The 27134-nt window shown below is 37.1% G+C and overlaps 1 long non-coding RNA gene across 1 annotated transcript in view; it reads left to right on the top strand.

Moving 5' to 3' along the window:
- Positions 1-27134, top strand: part of LOC107313497 (uncharacterized) — a 133044-nt gene that overhangs the window by 54382 nt on the left and 51528 nt on the right. Inside the window, exon 3 of the long non-coding RNA XR_001555014.3 lies at positions 14824-14880. This is a non-coding gene — a long non-coding RNA (uncharacterized LOC107313497). The remainder of the gene's footprint in view (positions 1-14823; positions 14881-27134) is intronic.

The raw sequence follows: 27134 nt of genomic DNA, 5'->3' as shown, positions 1-27134 counted from the left end.
AGCAATTGTTTCATATATTGGTAGGAAGTTGGCCTTCTATTGGAGTGACTGTCCCCATGACTGCATTTTTGTACAGACAGGCACACACTTTCTCTGCCCACAGTTACAACCTTGAGGTGGCCAAGCCTTTTGTCAGAAATTTGATTGGTTGACTAAGTAAAACATGGTGCCTGCACCAGCTGTCTGCATGGCTTCTGGACTGGAATTACCAACTACTAAACCAGCTTGGATTTCAGACAGGGAAAGCTCTCTTTTGGTTTCAAAGTGCTGTATAGACACATTATCGAAGTATGTTGTTACTTTCTCAAGAAAAAAAAAAAAAAAAAGAAAAAAAGAAAAGAAAAAGCCAACCTAAAGACTATGAAGATTTAGACAAAAGCGTAACTCTGAGAAATATGCCAGTAGTGATAATCCTTTCCCTGATTCATGACTTCAGGGTAGGATTTGGGGATGAAGGTAAGATGAAGCAGGAGTTCAGTGGTTTATCCACTTCACTAAGTTTTGAGAAACTCTGACTTCAGATTTTTATTTACTTTTTTCTTCTTTCTCCACACCAGATTATAGATTTGGTCTTCAGGGCATTGTCTTACAAAAACGTTACATGGAAGAAAAATGATTGATTTCAAAACAGTCTAATCTAATAACTACTTGTGGGAAGTCTGTCATTAGAAACAAGTTGATGTTGATTCAGTATGAGGTAATGATATGCCTGGCTACCAATCACAGCTAGTGTAGAAGAAGTAGATAACTATTCTTAGATTACTTGCCTGTATGCCCTTTGGTTAGTGGTATTGCCAGGTGTGAAAAAATCTTTTGTGAAAAAAGCAGCTTGTTTCCTTAAAGCTATTCTGTTGCTGTAAGAAGTGTAGCTATGATCTTATTGCCAGCCATGTCCCCTCATCCCCAGCCTCCCACTGGGCAGGAATAGGGGTGTTGCACCAGAAAACAAAGCAAATTGTCTTCATGGGTCAGGTTTGAATGTGAACTGAGCAAGATGTAGTTGAAAAGAGTGGCAAGACACTTGCAGCTGAAGATGTAGGAAGCCTTTGTTTTCTTTAAAATAGAGGAAGACTTGTGAGTGAAATCTAGGAGTTAAGAGCATGCTGCTGTAATTTCTTAAATGTTGTTTACTGGCCATTCTCATAATTCTGGAGGTGTTTGACTCTGTATTGTCTCTAATCAGCTGCTGTGGATATAACACTGATTGAATCTGAAACCTGTATTTTTCATAAGAGGGAAGGGTGAAGCTTGAGACATGGTCTTGTTTTCTTCTTAACAGTTAAGCCAGTTTGTATGGGATGAATTCCTGACATTTTGGATGCTTTGTTGAAATCTTCAGTCTGTACTCAAGGTCTGTGCTTTTTTTCCCCACATACTCCAAATGCTTTATTATGTCAGGCAGTTAGGTATGTAGTTTGCTTGTGCTGGAGCCCAGGGTGAGTTGCAGCAGGAGGCTGGTGTAGCGTGGTGGTAAGCAGGAGTGTCTCGTGTCCTTTGGTAAGAAGCAGTTGCTTTTCTTGTCTCCTCATTCATGATAAGAACATAGCCAGCAAAACTTAATTTAGTCTGCACTGAGGAGGAGTCTTGCCTGATTCACAGTCTCTCACTCTGTAATGGAAACTTCCATTGTCAGTCAGGGTGACTTGGGAAATTCTCTTTGTTTCACATAACTTGTGCTTGCTTATATCTAGTTCTGTCTCTTTCCATTTCTTCCATAGAAAGATATTTAATGAGGTTGTTTTGAGCAGTGAGCTCTTATCTCCTTCTTCACACCCCTTGATCTGCGTTGTATGATTAGCTCTATGGTATTTCTTACCTGGACCCTGGGGATTATCTTTGAGAGTCAGAACATGAGTAACACATCTTGCTTTAGCATTTGGGTCTCTGGATCATTGTAGTTACTATATGGATTCCATAGTAATATTGTTCTGAAAGATTAACAATTGTCAAATTGAAGGCCTGCACTCCATTTTGCAAATCCATATCCACATTTTCCTCCTTGGGAACACCTCATCTTTATAGTGAGGGCAGCTGATAAATATACAAGATGAGTTCTGGAAACATTGGAAGTGCTATGAATCAGTGAACACCTTCTCCCTTTCAGCCCTGCAGGAACAGATGGACTGGAGAATACAAGGCATCAGTAATTTATGAATGGCTGGGACAGCGCTTCACTTAAATAAAACAACACACAGCATGAAAGACAGTGTTTGAGCCTTGTTCCCAGGCTTTTGCTACTGAGTACTTCCATGGAGTGTATAAAGGAGTCACTTCTGAGTCTGTGCTTCTAGACTCTGATGAATAATATATTTAAGTGTTTTAAGTGTCATTGCTACAAATAGGTAGTGGATAGGGAAATAATATAAAAGGGACTGATTTCCAAATTAATTTCAGTATGTCAGAAGAGTGTATAATACTGTTTTGAATGCTAATACCCGCTGTAGTTCTGATATTTCGGAAAATTGTCTGCATTTTGAACACAAACTATGACCAAAGATAATTTGCTGTATGCTTAATGCTTCTGATATATTTTGATCTGGATATAGTGTAATACATACTTTTATGCTTTATTCAGGCATAACAGCATTTTATTTGTTGCAGTACAACCCTTTTGCTGCATTGTAAGTGCTCCAGTTGAATGTATTTCTGAGTAGTTTCCTGGCCTGAGGTTTTCAGCACTGATGTTGTCTTCTTTCGTATTCTTCCTCTGCTTTGTTGTTCTTTTTTTAATTATACCCGTGTCGTGCAAATGGGAAATTGATGCTTAGAAATCATTTTGTGTTGAGATTCACACTGAATTATTTTTTTGAGAGATGACTTTACAGATTTTCTTTTCCTGCATAACCTTTTCCTACATGCATCATGCTTAAGAATGTCAGCAACATATAAATTGATAAGTAACACACCGAGAGATAATTGCTGAAAATGTGTTGATACACTGAAGGAGTAAGGCAAAGGAGACTCTGCTGAGTAGCATTCTAGCCAATGGAAAACTGAGCTTTGCAGTGTATCTTTAGGAAAGTGGTTTAGAGATTTAGGTGGCATTGTCCCATTGGGAACCAATGTTCCAAAGCTAACTCCCATCTGTATTGGCTTTTACATTTTTTCTGAGAACACTTTTTCCAAAAGAAATACAAAAGTGTCAAATGTCACTGAGATGCAATGTGCGAGTTGGTGCCTGTAGTTGCTTTGAAATTTCTGTCAACATCTGTGTAACTGATAGGCTTACCAGTGCTGATTGTAACATTATGCTGCTGATCCTCTGGTTGCAGTTAATTGCATGTTGTACTGGTACTAGTTGCTTGCTTTTAATGTGCACGCTAGCAAGTGGAAGAGTTCAGCAAACATTAGAAATCCCATTTTCCTCACGTCCAAGTGAAATTAAATGTTAGAAGTCACCCATTGCTCTTATTTCATTTACCCTGAAGAACTAGAGATTTGTTTCTAATAAGCAGTGTAAAGTCTCTTAATTATTTACATTTGCTAAAGAGGTAGTGTTTATAGTTGTACAGTGCTCATAGTACTGAACAGCTTTTTCCTAAGACCTGTTCTCTTTATTGTGCTGTTCCTGCTCTGTGGATCACTGCTGGGCAGAACGCCTTCCTGAGATGTGCTTCTGCATGAAGCTCTCCTACACATTAGTTACCCATGTGCATTTTCAAAACAATCAAGAGCTCTAATTCCAAAGAGCTGCTGACAGTGATTGAATTAATACATCTGATGCTGGCACTTGGGGTGTTGGTGGGCACCAGCAATGGTTTATGAAGAGAGTAGAAAAAATGTTGGAAACTATTTTGATTTTATAAAGTTGGAGTTGAATATAAATATTGAATTGCACTTATTTGTAAAAACCAGCTCAGAAGTGAGGCTGACTGGAATAAGAGAAGAGCTATTTAGAAAGCTGAATCTGCAGTTTTGTGTTCATCTTAATTTACGGAGATGCAGGCCATGTGCCTTACTGCCTGCCCTCTGGTTTCCTTTCTTGTCTTTTTTATTAGACTTGTGCATCTCTGTAGTGATCCCAAGGATAGATCTAACTGGGAATCCATTCCTGGCAGTTTATGCTGTGGACAAATAAGTGCATGTAGCTGAGGTCACAAAGATGAGTAGTAGTCTTTTTTTTTTTTTTTTTTTTTTTTTTAATATATATAGCCTGCTCTTTAATTTGGAGTAAGTGGCTGTAGAACAATCTCTCCAGTCACTGATAACAATATTACACCTGAAAAAAATAATTTGTTCTCAGTTGACTAATAGAGACAAAATACCTTAAGGCACTGTATTATATTTTTCTCTTCAGTGAATGAGTTCCTACAAACAGTTGCTTTTTTTGACAAGTAGCAGTGGTAGACGATTATGATCTTCAGTAGTCTATATCTTCCCACATTCTTTTGGAAATGACAGTGGATTTACATGTATTTAAGTTGTGCTGCTTCTATGTTCTTTTCTCTGAAGGATGTCTGGCTGGATGAGGCGAAGTGGATGAAGATGATTTTTACTCTGTTATGTACCAATTAATAAGGTGTTTGATTATGTGTGCCTTTTTACCCTAAGAACAGATATAGCTGTGTCAGAAACAGGATAGAGAACAATTTTGTTGATACCAGAACGAATTATTGGGACATATGCACTTTGGTGTAACAAACATGAAGTCATCAGTTCCTAAATTTTGTGAACTGGTAAAGAAGCCAATGATAAGGGTTGGGTATCGTTTGTGCTCTTAGAAAGTCTAAACAATAATACAGTTTTCTCTGAAAGCAAAATCCCAAATCCTCAGGTGTTCCTTCTGGGGAAATACTGTCAATATACCTTCCACTCAGAATCAATATTCTGGTAGTTTCTACTCTTAACTTTTGCCTCATGGACAAGATTTTCACCTCCTGTGTGGTTTGTGTTAATGTTGGAGGGAAGTAGGGAGAATGGTATGGAAAATTTTATGCAGTTACATGACTAATAGGACAAGAGGTAATGCCTTTAAGTTGCACCAGGGAGGTTCAGGTTGAGTATTAGGAAACATTTGTTCTCATTAAGTGTTTTGATGCAGTGGCACAGGCTGCCCAGGGAGGTGGTGGAGTCACCATCCCTGGAGGTATTCAAAGAATTGCAGAGATGTGGCACTGATGGATGTGGTTGGTGGAAATGGGTTGGGTGTTGGACAGGATGATCTTACAAGCCTTTTCCAACCTTAATGATTCCATGATTCTATTCTACCATTCTATGACTACTTTTATGTATTGCTAATGTTGTGGAAACTGTGAGTGACATGAAACATAAGACATCACACTCACTGGAACATTTTTTTTGCATGCCGGATCTGCTTCTATTATCTATGAAAACATCTATTCAGTTATTTGGGTAGAGTTGAGTTTTGCTGCTTCTTAGTCTGATCCAGACTGAGCCCCACAAGCCAGAGGCCTAATCAATACCATACTAACTGCTCCATTAATCCTCTTTTGCTGCTATTTCTCTTCCATCTATCCAGGAGACTGTTGTTACCTCAGAGCAGATAATTGATTTTTTCTAGGTAATAACTGTAGCAGCTTATCAGTGATATTTCCCTCATTCCCCTGTACTGCAGGTCCCTATTACGGTCTGGCAGATCAGAGCTGCTTTCTGATTGTTCTGAAGCAGTGTCTGTATGAACTGCAGCCTAATGCAAAAAGCCACAGCCAGTGCAGCTACCAGATATGCCTAACTGCTTTATCCTTGCATCTTGGTGGTGGTGGGAGAGGATGTCATTTTATTCAGTCTAATTTATAAACTTTCGTGTATGACAGGAAGTACAAAGCTTCACTGGTCTTTCTTTCACCATGCTATGCTACACATGGAGATTGTAAAGTACTGTTTCTTTCCAGTACTAATAAAACCATCTGCACATAAGAAATAGTGTTGACTTTTAGCAAGAGGAATCATTCTTCTTTTTCTCTACCGCGTTGGAAATCGGTAAAATTTCATCTTTGAACATACACCAGTTTGTAGCCGGAACTTGAGGTGAGCAAGGATCTGAGTTGCTTTAGAAAGTAAAACTGATATGGCCATGCACATGACTTTCTGCATGTTGTAGTGTAACCGGAACAATTTTAACTTCATGTGCCCATTAAATATAAGCCCAGATAAAGGGTTTTGATTTGATGTAAAGATCTTGGGTGTTAAGCTCATGATACTGAGCTCACTGAACTCAGATTTACTTTACATCTATACTGATATACTGTGGTGGAAAAAGAATTATAGATGCATTATTTGTAGCAGTAATGAAACAAACTTGTTCTCGTTTAGCAACACAGGTGGAGGGTGAATTTCCAGGTGCACCCAGAGCAATTTTTGAGTGTAGGAGATCAACTTCTAGAGAACTGTTTGCTTTTCTAAGTTGCCTTAGAACTTGTTTGAATTTTGAGGACTTCCTCTAGCCTATAATGCAATCTGTAGCTACAATTGCCCTGTGCCTGACCTGGGAACTTTTAATGTCATGGTCTTAACAAAAAAACCAAAAAAAAACTCTTGCTAGTTTTGATTGCATGCTGATCTGTTTTATTGCAATAAGGTATAGTATCTATTAAGGCAAAAAAAAAACAAACAAACCCTAAAACAAAAAAACAACCCCACCTCATTGTGCATGCTCCATTAACTTTATTATGATACTAAACTAAGGTTTGTCTGGATGCACTGTGTAAACATCTAAGGACATGGGAAAGGGTAATTAATGCTTAATCTTTTCTCTTCAGTAGGCCCAAGCAAATTGCACTGGTTGATGAAAACTGAGAGATTTTGTTCCTTAATCATTTTTATTTTTTTTTTCCCCAGGAAATTCTTTTCTGGAAGAGCGCAACCTGGAAAAATACAGATCTCTGCCTGAATTTGTGACTAGCATATAATAAGGAGGAGTCACAGTTCTTACACACAGCTGTAACTTGTCTGTGGGAAGCTGCTCCACAGCTGTACCTTGTTAATGTAAATTAGTATATATGGCCCTTGCACTAAGGGGGTGGGGTCTTTTTACTAGTCAGCTGTTGCTGGTAGAGGACTTGGTGGATGCTCTACTGGCTGCTACTGGTGCTGTGAGTAGCTTTCTATTAAACTGATGAATATTAACTAACTTTTCTGGGACTGGCGAATTTTACACTGAGCTGGTGCTTGATTTGCTTTGTCACCCAGGTGCTCCTTATTGTTTGTTAGGACAAAACAAAAAGCCTTAGTCTTATGGATGCTCAGTTAATGTATTGTGTAAGGGCAAGGCTGAAACAACATTATGTTTCTTTTCCTAGCAATAAATGGCAGAAACCTTCATATACTTAAGGTTTGTGGCATGCCTGCTGCCTTACAAAGGTTGCCTGTGTTTTGTGAGGGAGACCACAGTCAATGTGATGGCTGTTCATTAACTTGTTTTGTTGTGTTCTTATTTGAAAAGAGAAAAATAGTGGTTTGAAAGATAGGGCAAAATGTGATTTTTCTCACTCCTTTCCTCACTGAAAAGAGACTTTATGTTATACAGTAAGGATCTAGCTTGTCTTTGAAGTCAAGATGTTGATGTGGTTGTTGCAGAACTGTAATGAGACTGTAACTGCTAAATATGAGTAGGTGAGAAGAAACCATTCAGCAGCTGATAAGGTCTGTAACCAGGAGAGACATATGGATGGAGTACCAGCCTTCTGTGCAGCCAGCTGGGCTGCAACTTCCTAGGGTAATGTCTGGGGAGCTGAAGAAGCCAGGCTGAGCTTTACTTTTCCATCCATAGGTCATGGATCCTTGTTCTTTGCTGTGCCCACGAGAAGCAAATCATGTGACAGATGAGGAACTGCTCAGGTCCCCTTTAGATTAAGGCTAGAGATTATTTCTTGTTTTGTGCTGTGGATTAGAAATAGAACTCTGTACAGTAAATGACCTTTCGAAGAGTCATGACTTCTGTGTCAAAGAACCTAGAGTTAAAAAAATAATTATTTTCTCACTTATTAATTCTCCTCATAAATGAGAGTGTTTTTTGGTCTAATGTATGAATGCATAATAATGCCTAAATTAAGTATAGAAATGACAGAAATAGAGAGGCTTAGGATGTGCTATGATTTAGTTTATATGTACAGCATCACTTAGCTCCCTGAGATTTGTATGTTATGAAGCACTGTGATCAGAAGCATAAAAGAATGATAAATATTTAGAAAGCGATATTTGTTTTCTTATAGGCCTCTGACTTCTCTATTGCAAAGAGAGCTCTTAATTGAGGGGGCTGAAGCACAGCTGGTTGTTTCTATCAGAAATTGCCTGTCTCTAATTAGGGCAAGCCAGTGCAGAGTGACAAAAGCAGAAACATGGGTGAAGAATGCCATGGAGCATTTGGGGGCTCTTCTGCTTCTTTTCCCAGAAGGTTTTTTGTCATTACACAAACTTTCATGAATGGGACCCACAAGTTCCTCCTTTTCTTCATGCTTCCAGTTAGTAAGCATGGGCTCTGCTTTTCAGAGACTTTGAATGCTTACTGCTCACTAATTACATGGATCTCTGCTTTGTTAAATGTCATTAAAATCACGTGGTAATTTAGGAATCTACTAATTTTACATCCTTTTGAACTAAACTCTATCTGCATTATGCCATGCTAAGCTAGGAAATACCACTTGCTGTTATGGTTTTGTAATTTGGTTAGCGTTGCTATTCCACATCAGAACATCGTGTGGGATAATGGGAGTTAAGGGGACAAGTTTTTTCTTTTTTTACCTTTTCTGCGGATTGCCTTAAATGGGTATAGGGGGAGGGGGCGGCACTGGAGGGAAGGTCGGGAAGGGGACGGGGTTTTCGCCCGGTTCCCTGCGAGCAGACAGCATGGTTGGAACTTCTCACCGCCCACCGGTGAGATTTGGACTTGGTTTTCTCCTTGTTGAAACTCTCTCGTTGTTGTTTAGTGTCACTGGGTTTGTTAAACTACCGTTCGTTCTCAGATCATTCTTTTTTTTCCCCATTTTTTCCCTCCTAGACCAATTCGCTATCTCCCTCCCCTTCCCCTCTCCCGGAGCGCACGTGGCCGCGCCGCACCGTGCTGTTAGAGAGGGGAGGTACTTTGTTCCTTCTCTCCCCGGGTTTGTTCCTGCTGTAACGGAGTGAGCTCTAGAGAGAACTCTGACATTTGCAAAATTCTAAGAAGTCTCACAAAGAGAAAAATAGTTAACATCTGATAACTTTGCAAATATTACAGTGATGACAGCAGGAAAGAATCCTGGAGGGCGTTATTAATTCTTCTATAAGAGCAAGGTTTAGTCTGTGCTTAGTAGATAAGTGTTGGTCTTCTCATCAAGTAGTGTGGAGATGGACACTTTTTCAGTGAGTCTTATTGTAAGAAACCTAGATTTGTTCTTAATCAATGGATGAGGCTTTGAAGACTATTCTGACACAGTGCATCTCCATGTGCATCTCCATTTAAATGGAAGGCAGCATCCACTCAGGGAAAATGAACGAAATGCAGAAATATGAGGTAACTCGAGTTGTAAGTGAACTTGCATCTGGCATCTCCAGATGAGAACAGGAGAAAGAATAAATGAATATGGAATAAAGGGCTCAGATTCAAGTCTGTTTTTTAATTTCTGTGTATCTGCTCATACAGCTTTCCAGATTTTTCTCTTGGGGCTGACAATAATTACTGTAATATAATAATCACAAGCAAAATGCATCTGTCTGTTTCTATTACAAAGTACTCAGACTCTTGGTGTTTGTGAAGCTTTTTCTACTATTGAAATCTGTTTGTCTGGGGGAAGCATGTGAGATGGAATGAGGCTGGAAAGGGTGTAGAAAGTTACAAGTTGCACTTGTTCCTTCAAGCACTGTTGAAAGATAGCATAATTCTTTTGCAATCAAATCAAGGAATAATGACTTTCTTTGATTCATACCTATTAAATAATAATTAGCATTACAGGAAACATTGCTTCGCACCCACGTGTGGTAGTGACTGGTCCTGGTTCCCTTGTAAAATTTATGTATGGGAAACTGCTGAGCTTCTTTTTTATTTATTTTTTTAAGGATAAACTTCTAAACTTTCATCTCTGTAAGAACTAATTCCTACCCCCTGTTCCTTTAGGAAATTCTTGTTGCTTTATATTAGGTGAATTTATCTCCAGAGAGACATCTACCTGACTAAGAATTGTTCTCTTGCTTGAAGTGAGCCAGTTAATGAAAATAAGGAAAATCACAAACTTTTTACCTTACTACAGATTTGGGCAAATCCTCTGTTTCTCAAAATAATTATTGAAAGAAGAAAGTGAAGATGCTTTAAGTAAGTGATAGTGTGTGTGCTGAGTACTCAATTGTCGGACCTGGATGAAAAGTTTATGGAAGGCACCGATGTCTGAGCTGATAAATTTGAAGCCAAACTGATGTACCTTTATAGCCTAAAAATATAATGTTATACTAAGCATTCCATTACTGTTTTAAGCATTCCTTTGTTTCTGGTTGCCCTTCTCAAAATATTTTGTGTCAACAACCTATCCAGTTGGGCAGGTTTGGATCTCTGTGACAGTGCTCTTTGCTTCAGACTGGGGCCATGTTTGACCCTTTTCTAACTTCTACTGCTTCAGCTCAAGAAGTTGCTCTGTTATGTAAGAGATCTCCCTTCTCCATTTATGGTGCTGTGAGTCTTATTGTAATTCCTCAGTACTTTCTCTGTGGATGGCAACTGTGGGAGAAGTAATAGATTTTTTGCATTGCTGATATTCTATAGCCCTTCGGATTGGGTAATAATTTAGTTTGATTTATTGTTTAGCATTTTTTGAAGGGTTTGTGAATGAATGTTACTGACCATTAACGTAAGCACTAGGAAGTATTTGCTAGGGCCATGCTTAATGGGAACAGTTACTGTATGAAATTTAGAGAGACTCAAACTACCAGGTTGGATCAGGCTTGAGAATCGTCTCTTTGCCTCATTTTCCTGTGGCCTGACCCAAGTGCCTGGTGGAGTGGTGAAGTCCAAGAGATAGTAACTATCATATTCCCACAGAGTAGGTCTCACCTTTCTCTGCTTGTTAGGGCTGTCAGCCTCTAGTGCTCTACCTGCTGTAAGAATTCTAACAGTAATAGTAAATCTGGACATTTTTGCTATCCATAAAAACATCCCAATGTGAAAACCTCTTACCTTCAAGGACTTTTCTGTAGCAAAATTTTATCCTCTACTAACATGGTGCAAAAAAAAATTTTTTCTTCTCTGCTTTTGTTAGGCTCGTGTTTCATAAGAAGTTTTCAGTCTTTTTCTTTTTTGAGTTGTTTAGATGTGCATCCTCTGTATATCTGTATTTTCATGTGTATATCATGTCCTTACTCATTCCTGTCTTTAAAGTAAGAGATTTGATTGTGTTCTGCCTGTCTCTTCCATCCTAATTTGGTGCAGTTTGCTGATGTGTAGTTAGATTCTTTGGACATTCTTCACACATAGTAAGACCAAGGCCTGTATCACTGTAGAATAATCTTTTTTCAGGCGTTGGGTCTAGAGCGAGCTAAACCTAGGATGCTGTTTCTGAACAAGTGCTTGAAATGGCAGCATTTAGTGTTGGCTAGTCACAGCTTTCATATCTAACGCACTAATTTCAGTTTTGGCAAGTATCTGATACATTGTGAGAAGAGTTTAAGTGCTTTTAAAATGACAGCCATTATTCTTTATTTATTTATTGTAAGATTGAATCAGATGTGAGGTCAAAGATCAGAAGATTAATTCTGCAGCCTGGAAGAATCCTTCTAGGCTGGGCAGTGTGGCTTTTATGACTTGGGCTGCCTTTTCCTTTGAATAACAAGGACGATGTAGCTGTGCCAAGGACAATCCAAAATACAAACAGTAACGATGTTGCAATTCATCTTAAGGGTTCTTATTAAAACGCTGCAAGTAGGACTCTTTGATGTAGCTGGGTGCATTATTGACTTTAAAACAAAGCTGTGGCCTATGGGAAGTATAAAATCCTGACCCAATATAACTGAAATAATCAAAAGAACAATGAAGAGCACATTTAAGCTCACCGAATGTATTCCCACACTGCCCCTTGGAGAACTCAGAGAGTAATGCAATCTTTGATAATGTGGCCTGTCTACATTTAAAATAATCTCTTAAAAATAATTCTTGTTCTAGTATCCTGTTTGCATAAAAAATAAAATAACAAAAGCAAGTAAATGTATTCACAAGCCAAAACATTAGGCATCAGATCAAAACACAGAATTATGCCAGTATTTATACTTTGGGACAATATTACTAAACCATAATTCTGCATAAAATCCAAAGTAAATACGTATATAAATAAATGAAAGTTTAGGTCAGCTGCTAAACTGAGACCAGAGCTATGGACCCTGAGAGGGAATTGGGCTGAAGGCCTGCACTGGCTTGGTTACATTTTTCTATTAAAACTAGCAGTGTTCAAACTGCTATGCAGATTTTTCTAATAGATCTCTCAATTTGTTTTTTTTTTTTTTTTTTGTTTTTTTGTTTTTTTGTTTTTTTTTTAAGAGATGTCTAATGACAGTGGTAAAATACAGTGACAATAGAATCAGAGTGGCTTCAGTTGGACTACTTTGAATGAAAAAGTTACAAAAGAATAAATGTTAAAAGCTTAAACAAATGTGAAGGTCCTCGCTTTAAACAGTGCTTTTCAATAGAGAGGACCAAACATTTGAACAACCTGTGCTAAAGGTTGTTTTAAAACAACAAAAGAAAACAAAACCCCAAAAGAAAAAAAATCTCTTCATGGGAGTTAGAGCAAGCAAGCTCCAAGCTCTAGTCCTTTAGGACAGGATAGGGACTAGAAAGAGCTTATCTGACTTCACTGGTTTTAAGCTCCTACGTATGAAACTGCTTTTTAATGATGTGTGAAGCAGTATTCTTCTGTTTTTTCTGGAAAATTTTAGTGGCTTTCTATTCATATAAGAACATTTCCCTTAAGAGCCTGAAAGTATGTCACAGACTGACCAGGGTTGCTTTCTCCCAGAAGGTGAAGAATGATATTGTGATCTTAAGAGCTTACTGCACATAACCAGAATTCTCTTGAAATTTTCCTCTTCCGTGCATCTAAACAAATTTCTGGGAAAATCCCATCTCTCCTTCTCTTCTTCTTCTTCTTCTTCTTCTTTTTTTTTTTTTTTCTTTTTCTTCCAGATGGAGAATCAATTCAGTCACAGCTGCTGATCGGGCTTGCTTGCGCCCTCTGGCTGTATAAAACGCATGTTGCTGTCACTGTGGTTTAACTAAAAGGATTTATGCTGGACCAGGTGTTGGCTGTTGAACCACACCTTTTTAGAGCTGAAATAGTTTCTCTACTCTGTTTTGCCAATTAAGATTCTGTATATGCTTTTATTTCTATTACTTTTAAACACTTCTGTTTTTGGCTTTGTAACCTGCTTGGTCTTCTAGTAGACATGATCTCCATTAGATTTAGGAGCACAAAGCCAGACCTGTGCTTTGTTCAATGCAATGGCCTTTTGTATACTGCTTTGCATCTCTGCAGTACCCACTTCTAAAGAGGATGTGATAGATCAATTCTTGTCTGTTAAGCTCGTAAGATCTCACTGTTTCGAGACAGTGCTATTTCAAAGTTGATTTTTGTTGCGGTTTGATCTTTGTGAAACTCTTATGTTTTGATTGGATCTTATTTAAATTTGTGGGAAAATAAAAAATATTTAGACAAATAAGTAAATCGAACAGCCTCGCTGTTTGGATGCCTGTGATATTTATCTTGGGTGTCCCACTGGACTCCTTTGACATTGTATGAAGTAGTGAAAACATTTACTATTAAAAAAACATAACATCTTATCATAAATGATAGCAGTATACCATTCTATGTCATTGATCACTGTAGATCAATTGTACATGCAATTTAAAACAATAGACAAATTATTAAGTGATAATGCTACAGAATGCTGTGCTGGCCTACAGTGATTCTGAATGAGAAAAAGCATTTGAATGTGCTTGCATTCTACTGATTTATTGTTGTTGTTGTTGTTTTCCAAATACTAACGTCTGTGATTACATGATTTCATTCACTGTGATCTAAATTAATGAGTAAAGCCTTGAAAAACTGCTCTGGTAAAGATAACCTGTTCACGATCCACTTCTCTGAGGCTTCTCTTTGTTACAGACCTTTGAAGAAATAGTCTTTCAATACAGAATACAGACTAGCAGAAACTGGAGCAGATTTGAGGTGGAAAACAAAATATAGTGTAAATGATGTACTGCTAAGGGAAAGAGATATAAATATTAACAGATAAAGAAAACAAGAGAAGGAAGCAATAGATAAAGATAGATAAGTAGGAGATAAAAGGAGAATAAAGACTGATTCTGCCTTCTTCACATATCTCTTTTTGACAATCTTAAAACATGTTTTGCTCAGCCAGACCCAGGTGATAAAGGATTGTTATGGGTGCACAAATGTCTTTTTTTTTTTTTTGTCTCAAAGTATATTTACTAAATCAGATGTGATATGATCTGATCCAGATTCTCCAGTCACCCAAACATGAGTGTGGGGCACATAGTAATGCCAGTCTGTCATAATCTGATTTCAAAATTGCGGTTTTACAATATAAACAAATTCCTCATATTGAGAAACAAGTCACTTACCCTTGAAAAGCATAATTTGAGTATTTTGGCTAAGCATGCAGTGTAACAGTTTTCTTTATTAGTGATTTACATGCGGAATTATTTTTAGGGTGGTTAGCAACATATGACCTGACTGACTGCTCATGCTGTCATGTTGGTATATGTGGCATCACAATTAAACACAACTATAACCTCTTGCAACTGCAGGTATAATTTAGTACTTGGTGTTTGATATATTGGGTGGGCAGTAATAATGAGTTAATGTAAGTCTTTTGATTTTTCTCTAGGTCCAAAGGGGGCTTAACTCTCTGGCTCAAGTGGAACTACAAGATGTGTGAATGAAGGTAGGCAAGGTGAATTCATTCCTTTGACATACAGTCTTCTGAGGTATTGTCAATATCTTATTAAATATGTAATCTGGCAGAAGAATACTTCAAAAACTGTAGGTCAGAAATAGAATTGAAACAACAACTTTGTCTATTGTATTTCTGAATATTGAAAAAGTGTCGTCCTTCAGTTCTGGAAAGAACCTTGTGGAAAAATCATTGGAAAATATTTGTCATTTGCTATTAATATTTAATGGAAGAAAAAGTGATCAAAAATTGCTATTACATTTTTACAGTGTAGCTTTTGAGTTGTTAGAGTGCACTTTTGTTATCCTTTTGAAAGAAATCTGCTGATTTGAGGATGAGAAAAGGATTTTTTTAGGTGAATGTTGGGTCCTCACTGTAACCAATTACCATGAGAAAATAGCGCTTTAAGTAAAATGCCAAACAAACCCATGATAGAAATAACGATAACCAGTTTTCAAGTGTTTTCTGGTGCCAAAGAAATCTGAATGAACTCTTGCTAGTTTTTGAGAAAAGTCTGACATACTGTGCTCAGAAGATGGAAAAATGTGAAATACGCAGTATGATTAATTCAAACCTATGAAATATGCTGTTTCTATAAACTTATTGTTTGTGCTGTGTGCTTATGCATAGCAAAGCTAATTAGCTACCAAAATGCCAGTAATTACTTTGTGTCTTAAAGCAGAAGACAAACAGTGGTCTTTTGCTTCTTGGAAGGAAGTTCTGTCAGAAACTGTCCTTGCTTTAATGACTCACCTAAGTCTTAACGTTGTATAGGCAGCCTCATGCTTCTCTCTGGAGTTTTTGTATTGGTAGAGTAGTGCTAGGAAATGAACGATTGTCACAGGAATCATGCTCTGAATACTTCAGCACAGATAGAAGTAAATTCCTGTCTCTTTTTTCATATGGGGATTAATGTTATTGAAGTGAATGAATTGTTTAGTCTTATTTTTAAAACAGCTAATTTGTAGTTCTGTTTGGTAAATATGCTATCGCTGAAGTATCTGATATGCAGTAGAATATAGAAAAAGGTGTAGTACTTTCATTATCAGTGCTAGCAGCACTTGTGTAGAAGCAACAAATGATTTCAGTGCTGTCCAAGTGTCAATAAGAGACTTCTGTTACTGAAAAGACTTGCAGCATCAGTGTGTTTTGTCTAGACAGGGATTTTCCTCCATAGTATTATAAGCCTATTTTTTTCCCTACTTTGTATACTGTTGCATGCTTTGTTACTTGAAGTTAAAGGGAAATGTTATAATAGAAAGATTTGATATTCAGTTCTGTCTGAATAAGTAGATTTCTTTTGAATTTGTGTTTATTTAATTCATTCGTATTAGAAGTGGGGACGCAGCAGGTCTTCTATTAGCTACTTTGTTAAAATTGGTTCTTTTTAGACTAATGCAGTGAGTATCTGTACATCTATCTACTAGTGCTGTCTGGACGTAGAATTTTCAGAAGACCGTTTTGTCAACATACAGTTCGAACATGACTTTTAAGTTAGGTCTAACTTTGGCAAAATGAGTTGGATACGAGCTATTTAACTGAAATAAATGTATAGACTGTGGTTTTAATGTCAGGATTACCATTTGTCCTGTGATCTTTTCACCTGCCTTGGAGCATCTTCCAGGCACAGCACAGTCAATAATTAGGTTTGTAGGTAGCCAATCACTACTATCAACAGAGAATCATCTCTGCTGCCTTAAACTTTGCTCAGTGAAACATGCGTTTTGGCCTACAGATGCTTGTCAAGTGCTATGTATCCCTAGAAATTATCCTCAAATCAGGTGCTGAGCAGGTGCAAAATGTCGTTTTGCTTTAACTTCAGTTCCTTTTTGTTCTTGCTAGAGTAGATGAAACTGTGTATGGTGCAAGGTAATATCAAATTTATAACTCTCATCTTGAATTGAGGGGAAAAAAAATATTGCAGGTAAAAATGATCATGAATTTGAAAGTACTTTAAAAGCACTGGTGTATCAAGTTGTCTGAGATGAAATAATTATTAATATTTTGGATTAGCCTCGTTGTTGTAATGTGGCTGTCAAGCATGACACTACACAATTATGAATAAGAAAGCATTTTAAACTAATGTTACTCCTATACACTGCTGTGCAGTCAGAAAATCATGCACATCTGTATTAGGCAACTTATGTATAACATAACTAATGACCTGATGAGCTGGAAAGTTTCTGATCTGAAACGTTTCTAACAACCAGGGTTACTGTTAGTGAATGAAATGCAATCAATGAATAATAGTCAATGTATTCAAAACAGTGGATCAGAAGTACCCTTACAATTGCTGTCCTATGAGATCAGGAGCTGATTTGTGTTTTACAGTGATATTACTCTGTAAAGATATGGTCATTCTCCACAATGTGCCAAGCCACCCCACTCCCAAGATATATTAGTCTACATAGCAGAACATGTGTAGCGTTCCTCCAATAAATGTGTTAGTCAGCAAATGCTTCAATCATTTGTAAAGCTACTTAGTGATTGTTTTTTTCAGCTAGCTTTAACAATAATTAAACCACAAAACATTAAAGAAACTGCAGAGCCCTGTTGCTTTTGTAGACATACTAACTAATGTGTTGATGCGTAAATGCTTTTATTTCATTTTTTTAAATTAAAAGAATTGGTTGGAAAAACAGTGACTTTTTTTTTTTCCATTTGGAATTGGCATTTCAAATTCCTACTTGAAACAAACAAACAAAAAAAAACTTCAAAAATGTTGTTTTCAATATGCCTTTTGTCTTAAATCTATCACAAGAAATCTTTACTTTGACAGGCTGGGGAGTGGAGGAGGACCAAACTTTATTTTTCGGTGTGTTTAGAGATCTTGAAGATCCATGTCCTTCATTTAAAATAAATGAACAAAAACATTTGATCTCAAGATAATTTGCTTTAAAGCACTTGTTAGATTCTACTTCCTCATTTTTAAATTGTGCTTTGGAGAAACAAAACGTACTTCCACGCATTTTAACTAGAATAGTTTCAGTAACTCCGTAACAGCCAAGTGAATTTAATGAAAAATGTCTTATTTCTATAGAACACAAGGAGTCTTCTAGACTTGCACATCAGTTCAATAATTATTTTGGCTCATGTTCAGAAAGACTTCTTTCCTCATGTGCCTCTCTGGAGTGTTGAGGATATACAAGCCTCATGACTTTAAGATAGAATTCTTCCATCAAATAAATCATATTTTGATGGAGAGGAATAACATCTCTGAGAATATGGAGCTATTATCTGCATATATATGAATAGTGGATCCTTAGAGATCTGTAACAGAATATTTAAGCCTTTCTAAAATTGTTTTGAGGCAATAGTAGGTCACTAGCAAGGTTATTATGAATATGTCACTGAGGGTTATGGCCTTTTAGAATGGGAATTCCAATCTGTCATTGGTTAAATCTAGTTTTTGAGGATATGGAAGGTAATGATGATAGTGCTACTGGCTGGAAGCTGAATGATGCCACCACTGAGCAGTTCGGAGCAGTGCATCCTCTGGGGTGACTCATGCCGTTTACATTCTAGGCATGGAATTAATGGTATGGCATTTCCCACCTTCCGTTTGTCTTTGTGGCACTTCTTTCAACTTAAACATGTTTTCAGTGGTTCTAAGAGCAGGTACTTCTACCTTACAAGACCATGCCATTAATTACTCCAGAGATTCCTCTCCATCCATTGTCTTTTGTTTCTTCCTTATCTTGATTCATATCTGCATCTGGAAAGGAGAAAGGTCCAAGTTATCAATCTGTCAAGGGAAAAATATATAGGTTGGTCATAAATTGTAGGTTACAGCTCAAGGCAGCCAATGCTGGAACAAGGGTTATAATACTGTGTTCTAGAAGGCTTTAAATTTGTTATAGACTAAAGAAGTATTGAGAACTTCAGTCTTAAAGTTGAATTTCTGTTAAGCATAGTTTTATTTCTGGTTTTTGAAACAATTCTTAACAATGCATCCTACAGAAAAGAATTTAAAAGCAAAAATCCACAAAAAGTTGGATATGAGTTTAACTTTTAAGAATAGAAACTTCCTTAAGGATTTCTTGGTATTATGTTTAATTTTTAACCTGCAGGAAAGTTTTTGGCAGCAAAGAAATCTAAGATTTAACTGTGGAGGATGAGAAAACTTTATTAATTTTGTCTCAAGAAATCAATGATTTGAGTTTCAATCTTTTTTTAGAGGCATCTTTATTCTTTATCTCCCAGTCCGGCCTCAGAAATAAATGTCCCTCGTACTCTGTCATATGATTTACAGGTTGTTGGTTTGAGACTCAGGGACAGTAAGTCAATATTCTCTTAGAAAATCCTGCTGAGAGTTAAGATTGTCTAGTGTGAGATGTGCAATCAGAGTCAATCTGCTGTTGAGAAGCTATATTCTCTACTTTGTATGGGAACACCCACCAAAATAATTTCTCTAGAGTTTTTTAAAGGCTTGTCATTGAAATGCCCAAGAGGATTTAGGTAGAATCCTGGAAAGCTGTTAAGGGTGTGTGTGACCTTGGTAAATATTCGTCTCTGTTTTCATTGCAGGGGCTAATCAAGCTGAGCTTGTATGCTCAATACTAAGATATTTACTGTAAATGGCAACTTATTTAAAAAATGCCATTCCAATTGAAAACAGAAGCTTATTGCTGGCGATGTGCTTAAGATTTCGGTTTAAAAGAAAAAAAAGATACCAAATCTCTTGGCTTACTTTGACTTGGATGACCACTACTGATAGCAAAGTATTTAACCTTATTATATTTGTGATTTTCTTTGAGCTAGCTTGAAAATAATGCTCCTGAAATATGGAGCAGAGGGAAATTTCAATAGCTTCTTAGTTTTTTGTTTTTTGTGTTGTTATTATTTTATTTTTTTTTTGGCTGGGGGAAAGGGTTGGAAATTAACCCGAAGCACTTAGAATGGAGTGTAAACCTTTGTCCTTCTTGGGAATGCAGTTAAATTGACTTGCTATGAATTGGAGACAGAGATATCAAATAACTTCAGAACCTGAAGAGCATTTTATTTCACTTTTTTGGGAGTGTTTTAGTTTTTGAAACATTTCGGCATGGGAAACTAAATGATTAAGAAGAGCGAATTCATTATTCTTTTTTGTGGAAAAAATACTTTTATATAGAATAGAGTCATCTACAGTATTCTGAATGCAGAGAAGTTGCTGTGGTCAAGTAAAGAGTTCTGGTTTAGAAAAAGTGTCACCCGGGCTTCAAAAAATGAGTACTGAAACATGGGATGACTGCTAATAATATTTATTCCTCTCTTTGGGAAAAATAACAGGCTTTTGTTGCTTAATATGATTGTGTAGAGCTTCCAGAATTTTTCTGTAGTTTTGCAGAAGGTGATATGTCAGGAGGAGCAACAGAACTCACAAGCTCATGTCACCAGCAGCACTAATTATGCTGTTTCTTTTATTTCTTGCTGAAGAGTGGCAACATTTCCGAGGAAGTCATTTCTCCTTCTACCAGGGAAATAACAAAAATAACAAAGCCTAACAGTGGAAGTTGCTGATGTAAGAAAAGTCTTGAGCTGGTCAGGCCAAAAAATGATATGATAATATTATTATATGATGACTCGTGTGAATGGAAGCCTCAAATTAAGTGTAAAAAATGTATCAGTAATTAAAATAGGGCACCCAAAATTCATCATTTGTAATTTTGTTGATTAGGGGACTTTGGAGCCAGAGATGGTTCTTTACTGCTGAGGATCATAACCATCTTTCCCACTTGAAAATCTTTGTGTGAACTCTCTGAAACAGAATTTAATCAGTAAGCTTTTCAGGACACTTCTGAAGAAGTTTATTGTAAAAATGATAATATAATTATGAACCTTTGTTTAAAATGCATGATCTTTTGGGGATCCATCTATGATGTTACTCTGGCAGAAATCTCGAAGGTTAGCTCGATGCTACAGTAAAGTAAGAGATAGTAATAATCAGCTGTTTCTTTTCATTTTGCTTTATAGCATGGAACGTAATGCTATTTTCAAGTCATTTCAGTAGCCCCATGCCTAATCTATAATTACAGGTCTGATCTGATTGTATTTTAGCGGATTGACTGCTTCTCATAACAACTGAATTAGGCTAAATAAAGATTAAAAAGCACTTTGTGTTTTCAAAAAGACTTTAAAAAGTTTTATGGAGTGAGTAAGATTCTTAGAGGGATTTAGTATAACTACAGTGGGCATATTCATCTGAGCACAAGCTGTTCTGCCAGACTCATCAATGGAAGCTGCTGAAGGTAAATCAAGCCCTCATAGATCAGAAGCAGTGATGGGTCCTGTGACAGTTTCCTCTGAATTGCAGCTTGTGATTAATCTCCCTGCTTTGATATTAGTGAGCTAGCAAAGAGTTTGAACTCTTGTAATCAATGATCCTACTGGCAGCTACTGAGGTGAGCAGTGCTGGCTTTGGTTCCTGAGCCAAATGGGAGTTCATGCTGTCATTTATTTACCGTTTGCTGAAGGGAACATTTTAATCAATCACTTCATTGTGTTTTTGATATTTCATTTGTTCACAACAGTTGTCTTAGTTTTTTGGCTTTACATTTCTTTCTGATTTAATCATTATATTAGCTAAAGTAATTAAATTGGAGTAATTTAAATAGTAAACAAGTGAGGTCTGCATAAGAACAGCAAAGTCTTAGCTCTAGATTTGTATTATTTTTAGAGTTGATTTTCAGGCTTCTTTTAATGCAAGGAGAGGGGCAATTCTGGAGAGTACTAGCAGAAATAGGATTGAGGTTGGTACAGCTAAACCATCTCTAGGAAGGCAGAATGGTTGAGCAGTCTTTTACAGTATTTCTTGGTATTCGCAACCTCATTATCAAAACTGTAATTGGTAACTAGTGGGGAAACCAGAAAATATTGCCCAAACTTGCAAATCAAATCAGCTTCAGAGAATTCATCTTGTTGCTTCAAGTCCAGCTTGCAGCAAGGCTGTTGTTACTCCTGCCCTTCAAGCTCAGAGGAAGCCAAAGGTCAAGAGCTACCTAGTTAAACCTGTTTGTCTGCGTCTCTAGTATAATGACTCTCTTTGTCATTATACCTGACAAAATAAGCTGTGTTGCAATGCAGCATCAGTTAAGTGTGTTTTTAGAAAAGAAGCCTCTCTGTTTTGTTATACTCTCTCTTATGCTATGGTTTAACAGAATCAGTCCTTTATTTATGTCTCCTTAGCTGCTCTGCCTTTTAAATTAATTGCTCTGTGGAATTCTCTACATGATAATGTGAAGTAGACCTGCTCATCTTAACGAAATATCAGAGCACTTATCTGGAGAAAAGGGAGTGATATGAAGCATGAAACTGTACTTCAGAAATTGCCTTCTTTGTGCCTTGAAATCTTGATATGTGTATTTTATTCTAATCTGTGTGCTAGTTTGTGACCCTTAGCTCCTACTGGGAGTCAGGAGCATACATAGCCTCCCTGCACTGCTCAATCTGTATTTGGATCTCCAAGTTTGCTAACAGATGTGCGAAATCCCAGTGGTCAGATGATTCCCTGGTGAGCACACAACTGATAATACTGAAAAGCTGAAGCTATTCAAGTAAGTGTTGGCACTTATTTATGCTTGGAGCTTTCCCTCTGGTGTAGCTCTTTTGAGATTGTAATAAATATTTTTGTGCATGTGAAGATTTTTACCTTGGCGTTTTTTTAAATGATAGCTTCTAGGAGAAAGATTTTTCATGTAGCTAATATTGGAAGAAGAAAGCAAAAAATGTTTTTGGGTAAGAGTGCCTTTATTACCAGGTGATACTATCAAAATCATAAGACCTGATTTTCATTCTTGATCTTTTTAAAAGGAAATCCTTGTTTTCCTTCTTGCGTTCCTTATGTTTTGGATCTGAGTAAAAGATTCCCAGCTGTAGATTACTAAAGAATAACAAACACAGTAGTAGCAGCAGGAGCAGTTTGCTTTCCTTCTATTGCCACACCAGTCCTTTCCAAAGCAGAACTACTTCAGATTTGACCTACTTCATTTCATTCATATGTTCCAGCATTCTCTATGTATTCTCAAAACAGGATTTAAATTTTGTGCAGTTAAGGATCAAATTTGTTTTGAGATCATCTTAAGCTTAAGATCTTTGTGGTTATCTCCAGATAGCCCTGCTCTAAAATGATCCACAATCTTGGTTTTATTTCTCAGTAATAAAAGCCACAGAGGGACTTGCTGGAGTGACTTCAAGAAAAGTGTTATGTTTATGATATGTATTTATTCAGTTCAGAATTGAATACCTTCTCAGTTTGTAAAATAGACCATTTGCTCTTCTAGCAGGCTCATTCATAAATGGTATTTTCTGACTTCTTAGTCCCTTTTCCCCTTCTCCTTGCATCTTAAAAATGAGTATGAGAGGAATCCTGAGTAAGAGAAGTTCATTTCATAATAACTGCAATCAGGTCGTGATTTTAAACTTGAGAGCAGTTTTCATATATATGAAAACAACAACGGAACAACCCATGAATCAATTTAAAACGCTAATGGAAGGAAATTAAAGGCCAGAGGAAAACAGTTTTTCATGTGAGATGGACTTTAATTGCATGCATTTCTCTGAAAAGAAGGAAATATATATTAGTTATGTGAAAAGAAGTGAGCACTGCTATCTGTTGCTTATATAGCTCTTACCAGATAACTTTCAACTTCAGTGTTTATAATTATATGCATGTGGCATGCGTGCATCTAAACTGGTGCTTTACTCAAGCCTTTTCTTGAGGATGTGAACTGTTTTATGTCTGTGGTTCATATGTTTACTTCTGTGCTTCTTCACTTGGGGGGAAGAAGGACATCACACATGCTCAAGGACAACAGCTTGCTCTGCTCAGTGAAACCTCACTTAGTGACCAGCTGTTTCTCCCAGGCCTTTCCATCCTGACAGATTATGGAATTTCTTTTTACTAACAAGAGATTTCCAGAAGCTATATTTTAAAAGCTTATCTTTTTTTATTCGTTTCTGAAATCTTCACCATATTGAATCATTTGATATGCTCACTCCATCGTAATGTCCTCTGTATGTTGTGCTAAGTGTTTATGTTGTGTCAAGTTCTTTTGTTGTAAAGAGGACATTAATCATTTTATCCAAAATGGATTTTGGAATCACATCATATTTTAAATCACCCAAAACTTCCATAATATGTGTGAAGATGCACATTACCTGGTTGGTTTTGTGTCCATAGGCAGCTACATAAGATTATTTGCCTGCTATGGTGCGTTACTCCCCTTTTTTCTTTTTTAATGACCAAGGCATCTGCTCAATCTGCATTCATTACATGGAGTTGCTGAAGCATTGACACAGGACTGGAGCAGTAACTGCTGAGTGGTATTTTAAAGTGTGAATATGCTTTGGCACATTTCACTACAGTTAGTTCTTTGATTTATAAAGGTCAAATAGTGACTGCATAGATCAAAATTTGATTTGTTTTCAATAAGGGTCTAACTTAGTCAATCAATAGGCTACCACATTGTTTTTTGTTCAAATCTTATTCTAAGCGTTTTTTCTGCTTTGTAGAAGCGAAGTGCTCTTGTCCTCTGCTCCTGGCTTTACAACTGAATGCATTCATCACCTTCTGAGACCATGTCAGCTTTCTTTTATGTGGCTGAAATGGAGTTATATGGCTCTAGAAAATAAGTTTACATACTATTCAAAGTCTTTTCTGTGAAACTTCTAGGAACAGGTCAGAGTTATTCTGAATTAAAGACACAAATGTTGGGTGAAAAACTATAAATAAGATATATATTTACACTTCCTGTTTATATACCTAGTTATTCTTTCGAATACACTTACCACTTCTGGAGTGATCAGTACAAAGAATGAAATAGTGTAATCTGAATTGATTTCCACGAAATTTTATGTTATCATAGAATGGTTTGGGTTCAAAGTGACTTTGAAACTTATCTGGTCCAACTCCCCTACCATGGGCAGGGACATCTTTCATTTGGTCTGGTTGCCTAAAGCCTTGGCTAATCTGGCCTTGAACACTCGCAGTGATTGAATTGCCTGACTTTTTTTACATATGAGAATTAAGAGCTCTTCTATGCAAAGAGGTCTTAAAGAGCTATCAGCTCTGATCAGTTCCTTTAACCCTTAGGACAGTGTCCCAGGGGGTGCCATCCACTCGTGGGACCAGAAGGCCCATGTCTCTCAAGATCATAAACTCTACTAACATCTGGCAATTGCTTAGGGGCAGGTGCATGCATCCTAGGTGTTGATTTTGTGGAAATGCTATCAAACAGGCCACTCTAGGAATACAGGAATGCATAAATATATCAGTAAAGTCTTGCTTCCAAGACAGACTGCCAAATTCAGTGGACTGATGTGCTGCACATCAAGTGAAGTGTTTTAAACTCAATCCTTCAGTGGGATTTTTAACCTGTATTTTTATTGGCTAGCTTTTAAAAGCTCAGATTGAGGGATGCAGTTCACAGGTGATAAAACCCAGTCCTCTAAATCTCAAAGGTGCTTTCTGGAAATGTAATTTTTAACTTCAGGGGCTCTAGCCCTTAAATCTGCTGTTTTGTAGAGAATTGTTTTTTAGTGGGAGTGTTAATAAACACTGCTGAGCAGGGATATACTGAATGTGTATCTGGCATGTGTAGTTCTGGGGAAAAGAAGAGATTCATCCTGTAGGACTGCCAGTTGCTAAGTGGGAGAACAGGAGACTTGTCACTTCTTTATGTTCTGATATCAACTGGGATAGAGTTAATTTTCTTCATAGTTCCTGGTACGGTACAATGTTACAGATTTAGGAGAAAAATAATTTTGATAACAATTCAGTGTTTGAGTAGTTGAGCAATGCTAACACAATGTCAAGGACTTTTTGGCTTTTCACACTGATCTGTCAGAGACATCACTCCCCACTTGTGGGGGAGTGAGCGAATGGCTGTCTTCTCTTGTTTTTCCTTAGAGAATTCCAGCCTGATCACTTCTTGCAACTCTATTTGGACTACTAAGTATTAGGTGATTTTGATTTGACATGCCTTGAAAAACGTAAGTGCTATTAAGTAGCCTCTGTAAATGTTGCTGGGGGAGAATTAGTTTCTGACTATTATTTTAGACACAGTGCATTTTTTTTATTATTATTTCCTAAAAAAGATAATATTCTGCAGAAAGCAGAAATTTTTACTCTGAATAAAGCTGGTAATTCTGAATGTGGTATTTTATATGTTTTTCCCCCGTTCTTGTATTTATTTTAAAGATTCTGTTTTCAATCAGTGCCTTAAAAGGTCATGTTTAATGTTGCATCAAAACTCTTTCACAGACATTTATTTTTGTTCTGGCACTGGTAATGCTAAGCAAATATTCAGGTTTCTGATCATTTTCTTCAGTTCATTCTTTGCTTAAATATCACATATTAAGACATTTTGATCTTTTTTAATGACTTTATGTTTTGAGGTGCAATTTCAGTTCTTTTGCTAACTGAGAAAGAAAACCATCCTACTGATCTGAAGAGGCTTCAGCCATAGGTGAGAAGCGCTCATGCTGTACTAATAGTCCCAGGAATTGGGCATGGATTTCCATAGAAGTGTTGATAAATTTATAATTTGCTTATTCCTAATTTGTAGTGAGAATTAGTGAGTAGATCTTTGAGACCTCTCTGAAAATCCTGGATTTAAATGACATCTCAGAAACCAGAGCTAATTTCTTTTTCAAATGTTATGGCTTTGGACACAGATGAGCTGTTCCATAGATGTGAGAAATCTTGGGATTGGTTCACCTTGTCCTTCTGGGAGACTTAAGTTTTCCAGACAGATACTGGGAATATCATAGTGCTGCAACAAGGAAGTCCAAGAAGTTTCTAAAGGATTTTGAAGACAACTTCCAGTCACAAGTAGTAAGTGAACCACCTGGGAAAGGTGCCCTCCTGGATCTATTCTTTGAGAAAGGGGGTGGCCTTTTGGGAAAGGTAATGGTTAATGACTGTCTTGGCCACGGTGATCATGAAATAGTTGAATTCAGTGTTTTTGGTGTAAGAAGCAGAAAAGACCAATTGAGGTTTCCACCATGGACTTATAGAAATCAATCTTAAAGCTTCTAATAGATCAGGTGAGCAGCGTCCCCTGGGTCTACACAGTTAATGTCCTTTCATATACTGTTCCTAGCAACAGATTGTCAACTAATAGTGACAAGATCCTGAGCAAATAAGAGCTCTGTCATTTCTCAACCTAGTCCTCCTTTTATTCTAAAAGCTTAATTATATGATTAGAAAGTACAAAAATAGTGCTTTGATGCATCATGGCTACTGTGGGAGTATAACATTTTAT

This window comes from Coturnix japonica, chromosome 4 (genome assembly GCF_054131305.1).
Source record: "Coturnix japonica strain WE chromosome 4, WE-NBRP24, whole genome shotgun sequence".
Lineage (NCBI taxonomy): Eukaryota > Metazoa > Chordata > Aves > Galliformes > Phasianidae > Coturnix > Coturnix japonica.
The sequence above is the reverse complement of the archived record's forward strand: the minus strand, read 5'-3'. Positions and strand labels throughout refer to the sequence as shown.